Consider the following 7,972-nt stretch of genomic DNA (forward strand, 5'->3'; position numbering starts at 1 on the left):
AGACTGTCACCTGTGCTGGATCCAGTACGTGTTACACTTATATCTGTACAGAGACACAGAGGACGCAGCGGGGCCCTGTCGCCAGATATATATATTTCTATATATTTGTGTGTGTGTATATATACAGTATATATATATGTGTGTGTATATACAGTATATATATATATATATGTGTGTGTCTATATACAATATATATGTGTGTGTCTATATACAGTATATACTGTATATGTGTGTGTGTATATACAGTATATATATATGTGTGTGTCTATATACAGTATATATGTGTGTGTGTCTATATACAGTATATATATATATGTGTGTGTGTGTATATATACACAATATATATATGTGTTGTGTATATATACAATATATATATATATATATGTGTGTGTGTATATATATATATATGTGTGTGTATATATACAGTATATATATGTGTGTGTATATACAGTACAGAAAAAAGTTTGGACACACCTTCTCATTTAAAGATTTTTCTGGATTTTCATGACTTTGAAAATTGTACATTCGCACTGAAGGCATCAAAACTATGAATTAACACATGTGGAATTATATACTTAACAAAAAAGTGTGAAACAACTGAAAATATGTCTTATATTCTAGGTTCTTCAGAGTAGCCACCTTTTGGTTTGATGACTGCTTTGCACACTCTTGGCATTCTCTTGATGAGCTTCAAGAGGTAGTCACCGGAAATGGTCTTCCAACAATCTTGAAGGAGTTCCCAGAGATGCTTAGCACTTGTTGGCCCTTTTGACTTCACTCTGAGGTCCAGCTCACCCCAAACCATCTCGATTGGGTTCAGGTCTGGTGACTGTGGAGGCCAGGTCATCTGGCGTAGCACCCCATGACTCTATCTCTTGGTCCATTAGCCCTTACACAGCCTGGAGGTGTGTTTGGGGTCATTGTCCTGTTGAAAAATAAATGATGGTCCAACTAAACGCAAACCGGATGGAATAGCATGCCGCTGCAAGATGCTGTGGTAGCCATGCTGGTTCAGTATGCCTTCAATTTTGAATAAATCCCCAACTGTGTCACCAGCAAAGCACCCCCACACCATCACACCTCCTCCTCCATGCTTCACAGTGGGAACCAGGCATGTAGAGTCCATCCGTTCACCTTTTCTGGGTCACACAAAGACACGGTGGTTGGAACCAAAGATCTCAAATTTGGACTCATCAGACCAAAGCACAGATTTCAACTGGTCTAATGTCCATTCCTTGTGTTCTTTAGCCCAAACAAGTCTCTTCTGCTTATTGCCTGTCCTTAGCAGTGGTTTCCTAGCAGCTATTTTACCATGAAGGCCTGCTGCACAAAGTCTCCTCTTAACAGTTGTTGTAGAGATGTGTCTGCTGCTAGAACTCTGTGTGTGTCATGGGTGTGTCGCCACGAAGATCGTCGCGACTACACAGCCTGACTTCTCTCAGCTGAGTTTTTGGTGCTTTGTTTTTTGTTGTTGTGAGGGAGTTAATTCTCTCTCTCTCTGTGCTTGACGAGGCTCAGCCTCGCCCAGCTGCAGTTAATGCTGCAGTATTGGGATTCCTTCAAATACCTGCTGGTCTGTTAGGGAAGTTGTCGGTGAAAGCATTTCTTGCAGACCTTCAGAGTGGATCGTTGTTTGGTGGAGTTCAGAGGAGTATGCGGTGTGGTTTGTTCCCTTCCTCCCTTTATCATTTATCTCCTAACCTGTTGTTGTTCCCTCTGTAATTGTGGTGTTAGTTTTTGTATGCAAGGTGGTTTTTGGTTTTCCCCTTGTACTGTCTCGTTTGTCTAGTACTGTGTTTTGGGCATTTTCTATCCTGTTTCCCATTGTTGTGATCGGGGTCCTTCTCAGGACTAGATTACTTAGGTTCAGGGATATTCAGGAGTTTATGGTTACGCTGGCGGCCTGGACCTCTGTACCATTAACAGTACCTCCAGGTTGAGGGATTAGTCAGGGCCCCCGTCTAGGGTCAGCTCAGGCCCCTGACCCCCCTGTACGCTCTGACAGCGTGACAGTGTGGCATTGACCTGGTCTCTAATCTGAGCTGCTATTAACCTGCGATTTCTGAGGCTGGTGACTCGGATAAACTTATCCTCAGAAGCAGAGTTGACTCTTGGTCTTCCTTTCCTGGGGCGGTCCTCATGTGAGCCAGTTTCTTTGTAGCGCTTGATGGTTTTTGCAACTGCACTTGGGGACACTTTCAAAGTTTGCCCAATTTTTCGCACTGACTGACCTTCATTTCTTAAAGTAATGATGGCCACTCGTTTTTCTTTACTTAGCTGCTTTTTTCTTGCCATAATACAAATTCTAACAGTCTATTCAGTAGGACTATCAGCTGTGTATCCACCAGACTTCTGCACAACACAACTGATGGTCCCAACCCCTTTTATAAGGCAAGAAATCCCACTTATTAAACCTGACAGGGCACACCTGTGAAGTGAAAACCATTTCCGGTGACTACCTCTTGAAGCTCATCAAGAGAATGCCAAGAGTGTGCAAAGCAGTCATCAAAGCAAAAGGTGGCTACTTTGAAGAACCTAGAATATAAGACATATTTTCAGTTGTTTCACACTTTTTTGCTAAGTATATAATTCCACATGTGTTAATTCATAGTTTTGATGCCTTCAGTGTGAATGTACAATTTTCAAAGTCATGAAAATCCAGAAAAATCTTTAAATGAGAAGGTGTGTCCAAACTTTTGGTCTGTACTGTATATATATTTATATATATATATATATATATAACTTTTCTCACCTTTTAGGTATGACTTAAAGGACACCTCCAAAATCTCATTGGTTGATGTACAGCTGACTGCAGCAATGGGTCCCCCCGGTGGTGGAAGAAACGCAGTTACACCTCGATTTTTACGTCATTTTAATATCTGCACTATAAACGTCTTCAGTGATGAGACCATGGTCCGCATCTTCTCCGCCGTGGTGGCCTTCTATCTACGAAACAATGAGTTTTCTCCCAAATTTTTTACTGTTGGGAACCAAATAGTTAACGGCACCATGTAGGTGAGAAATACTACATTTTTTATATATCATTTGATTCTGTGACCCATACAGTGCCACTTTAAAAAGAATATTCTTGTGGTGCTGCAGCCCCTCCAACTCGCTAAATCCTCCTCATAATCCCAAATCTCTACGTTTTGAGGATTTTTAAGTTTTAACATAGCTATGAAGCATTTTATGGATTGCAACATGTGTAAAACATCTGAAGTTCATGAAGGCCGCTCCAGGACCACCGTCAGTACATGAATGCAGTGCCAAAACCACCGTCAGTAGATGAATGCAGCGCCAGAACCACTGTCAGTACATGAATGTACGGAAAGAACAACCGTCAGTACATTAATGCAGTTCCAGAACCACCATCAGTACATGAATGCAGCGCCAGAACCACCGTCAGTACATGAATGCAGCGCTAGAACCACTGTCAGTACATGAATGCAGCGCCAGATCCACCGTCCGTTCAGCTGATTGGTGGGGGTACCTGAATTCAGACCCCAACCAATCTGATTTTGATTGCTTATACAAATTCTTAAGTTTAACTTCACTCATAGTTTTAGATCTAAATTCTAGGTGTACAAGAAAGCCATGGAGAACCTATTACCCACCCCGGCTAAATTCCATTATACATTTAATCTGCAGGATTTCTCTCGAGTGGTGCAGGGATGCTTACTGATCAAGAAAGAGTCAACGAAAAATAAACGTGTCATGGTGAGACTTTGTCCATGAAGTTCTGCAGGTGTTTTATGACCGCTTAGTCGACGACCAGGACCGATCCTGGCTATACAAACTATTGAAAGATGTGGTGAAAGATCATTTCAAAGAAAGTCTTGATTCTGTCTTTGAGAACCTAAAACAAGAAAACAAACCTGTTTTGCACACTCTTGGCATTCTCTTGATGAGCTTCAAGAGGTAGTCACCGGAAATGGTTTTCACTTCACAGATGTGCCCTGTCAGGTTTAATAAGTGGGATTTCTTGCCTTATAAATGGGGTTGGGACCATCAGTTGTGTTGTGCAGAAGTCAGGTGGATACACAGCTGATAGTCCTACTGAATAGACTGTTAGAATTTGTATTATGGCAAGAAAAAAGCAGCTAAGTAAAGAAAAACGAGTGGCCATCATTACTTTAAGAAATGAAGGTCAGTCAGTCCGAAAAATTGGGAAAACGTTGAAAGTGTCCCCAAGTACAGTTGCAAAAACCATCAAGCGCTACAAAGTAACTGGGTCACATGAGGACCGCCCCAGTAAAGGAAGACCAAGAGTCACCTCTGCTTCTGAGGATAAGTTTATCCGAGTCACCAGCCTCAGAAATCGCAGGTTAACAGCAGCTCAGATTAGAGACCAGGTCAATGCTACACAGAGTTCTAGCAGCAGACACATCTCTACAACAACAGTTAAGAGGAGACTTTGTGCAGCAGGCCTTCATGGTAAGATAGCTGCTAGGAAACCACTGCTAAGGACAGGCAACAAGAAGAAGAGACTTGTTTGGGCTAAAGAACACAAGGAATGGACACTAGACCAGTGGAAATCTGTGCTTTGGTCTGATGAGTCCAAATTTGAGATCTTTGGTTCCAACCACCGTGTCTTTGTGCGACGCAGAAAAGGTGAACGGATGGACTCTACATGCCTGGTTCCCACCGTGAAGCATGGAGGAGGAGGTGTGATGGTGTGGGGGTGCTTTGCTGCTGACACTGTTGTGGATTTATTCAAAATGGAAGGCATACTGAACCAGCATGGCTACCACAGCATCTTGCAGTGGCATGCTATTCCATCTGGTTTGCGTTTAGTTGGACCATCATTTATTTTTCAACAGGACAATGACCCCAAACACACCTCCAGGCTTTGTAAGGGCTATTTGACCAAGAAAGAGAGTGATGGGGTGCTACACCAGTTGACCCGGCCTCCACAGTCACCAGACCTGAACTCAATCGAGATGGTTTGGCGTGAGCTGGACCACAGAGTGAAGGCAAAAGGGCCAACAAGTGCTAAGCATCTCTGGGAACTCCTTCAAGATTGTTGGAAGACCATTTCCGGTGACTACCTCTTGAAGCTCATCAAGAGAATGCCAAGAGTGTGCAAAGCAGTCATCAAACCAAAAGGTGGCTACTTTGAAGAACCTAGAATATAAGACATATTTTCAGTTGTTTCACACTTTTTTGTTAAGTATATAATTCCACATGTGTTAATTCATAGTTTTGATGCCTTCAGTGTGAATGTACAATTTTCATAGTCATGAAAATACAGAAAAATCTTTAAATGAGAAGGGGTGTCCAAACTTTTGGTCTGTACTGTATATATATATACATACATACACACGCTGCATATATACGTATAGTGGAAAAGATAAAAGAAAATAACTTACAAATAAAAAACTAATTTTTTTTGCGAATATTACCAATTCCCGTGGTCTAATAACTGCTGCAGGAGCTCGATAGGTGGCTGTGCTCCATATTTTTCTAATGCCGGCATGTTCATATCATCCACAAATATGATGCATTTCTTTCCCATCTGAGGTCGTACACGCCTTTCCGTCTTTTGTCCAGTCTGTCCATGATGATATTCTAGAATAAGATGCAAACTATGTGTCGGAAGATTCAATAGGTTGACCACTACTGCGGTGTCTCATTTTCAGGTAGAAAACATCACATGACCGCTGCAGCCAAATCAGCGGCTATTGATTGGCTGCAGAATTGATGTTTCATTCGACCTAGAAGAACTAGTCTTCTAGCTCTCTTTTCTGGCTCAGAAAGAAAGTCACCACTGCAGGCGATCATCTGACACTGGTTGGCTTCATTGACATCTCCTGGTCGAAAAGGAAGTGAAGAGACCGATGGGGACACAGGCGGCAGCGTGGAGAAGCGACAGGGTATTTTTTTTGTTTTAAGACACACATGGGTCCATCAACCCATTTAAATGTATGTCTGACCATCTAATACACAGATCTTCAGGGTCTGCGAGAGAGACCTCTGTTGTTTGTGGGTCTCCTCTGTGGCTCATAGCAGAGGGTCCTAAGTGGCGTATCCCCCCCAATGACATCTATATATCCTAATGAAGCAACCTCTTTCATTTGTCAGAAGGCAGGGTGATAAAAAGAAGACAAACCTGAATCTGATTGGCACTGGTGCGAGCAGAAAAGTTGATGAAGAAGGGAAAGAATTTTTCTTTGTCCAGATTGTTCATCAGTTTGTCTTTGACGTAAATAGATTTCCCTATCCCCGTCAGTCCCACAAATAAGAGTGGTCTGCGAAAAAAGGAAAGTAGTTTGTAGGACAACCATAAAATCAAACATTTTACAGTGTTGAGAATAAAACTACTAATTTAGGCCCGAATTCATATGTCCGATAAACACCATCCATGTACGGACCAAGATCTCCGGACCCAAACTCGCCAGCCTCATGGATGTCTATGAGGCTGTCAATTTCAGGTCAGGGGTCCCGCGGCCCGTCCGTCCATCGTGATATGTGTTTCCCGTCCTTAAGTAACTAGCAAACTATTTTCATTTATACAAACTGTGTTTGGTACAGACATAAAACAGACAGGTGTGAATGGCGGCCAGTTTTCTGTGTATAGACCAATAGGGTTTCCTAATTCGACTCCACTATCCGAATGGTTTTCCCATACAATAAGTAATTGTGATGGCAAAATGGATAATTGTCAACAAGGTTTCCTAATAAGAGTCATTTTGTTACTCTTACTTGGTGTTTTTGATGCACATATCCATGAGGAAGGTGTATCTGACAGTATCCATAGTTGGCACAATGATATCTTGGATTTTGGTGCTTTTGTCCCACGTGGCTGTGCCTTTAATAAACTCATTCCAGTGAACCCAGCGCCCTCGGCCTTTTAACTTCAAAGAAAAAAAAAGTAGTTACAACTTTGATAAACCATATTCGGACACATTTGATGTAGGGATAAGAGAGCACTGACACATTACATAAGTTTGACATTTAGGTCCTGTTCACACTGCGTTTATGCAGCATGTCTATTACTTTGCCAGAGGATCTGACGGAATCCACTTAGGTCATTGGACTCCATGTCTCCTTCTGAATTCAGTTTTTCGGGGATTCAATCAGAACCTCTGGCAGAGTCATAGATATACGGCATAAACACAGTGTGAACATGTCCTAAGAGACCTAAGATAATAACCCAAAGGCCAAAGTTATAAGTTGCTGAGCATTAGGCTTGATTTCCATGAAGAAATCCCTTTACCTCGTACATGTAGTCATAGACCAGGCCTTTATCGTCCAAAGGACATTCCCATTTCCCCACGGAGGACAGGAAAGGGCTCTGATCGATCTTTCCTGTGACAATTTCTTTGAAAAAAAGCATCAAACTTCACTCGGCTGTCGGTGTCACAACAGCCGCCAATGGACCAAACCAGGGAGAAAGCAAAACTGGCCTAAAAGAGAAGAAAAGGGATACAATATACAGCGGGCGAAATAAGTATTGAACACGTCACCAATTTTCTAAGTAAATATATTTCTAAAGGTACTATTGACATGCAATTCTCAGCAGACGTCAGGAACCTGCCTCTAACAATCGCGGATGACGTGGCCGGGCTTCAAAGGAGACCGTGATTTTTGCTATATGCAGCAATGGTGTAGCATTGCTGTATATAGCACAAGCGATCAGACGATCGCAGCTTTAAGTTCCCTAAGGGGGCTAATAAATACAAAGAAAAGTTACAAAAAATGTTTTAAAAAGTATGAAAAAAAACAAAAAAAACCCCATAAAACTTGAAATGGGTTTTTTCCCCCAGTAAAAACAGAGAAAATAAGTTTTACAAAAAATACACATATGTGGTATCGCCGCATTCAGAAAAGTCCAATCTATCAAAATATAAAAATAATTAACCCGATCAGTAAACGGCGTAACGAGAAAAAAAATCAAGAACGACAAAATTATGTTTTTCTGGTTGATGCAGTATCACAAAAAATGCTGTAAGAAGCGATAAAAATGTAATAT

This window comes from Phyllobates terribilis, unplaced genomic scaffold, assembly GCF_046119375.1.
Source record: "Phyllobates terribilis strain yellow unplaced genomic scaffold, ASM4611937v1 Scaffold_296__1_contigs__length_2355070, whole genome shotgun sequence".
Lineage (NCBI taxonomy): Eukaryota > Metazoa > Chordata > Amphibia > Anura > Dendrobatidae > Phyllobates > Phyllobates terribilis.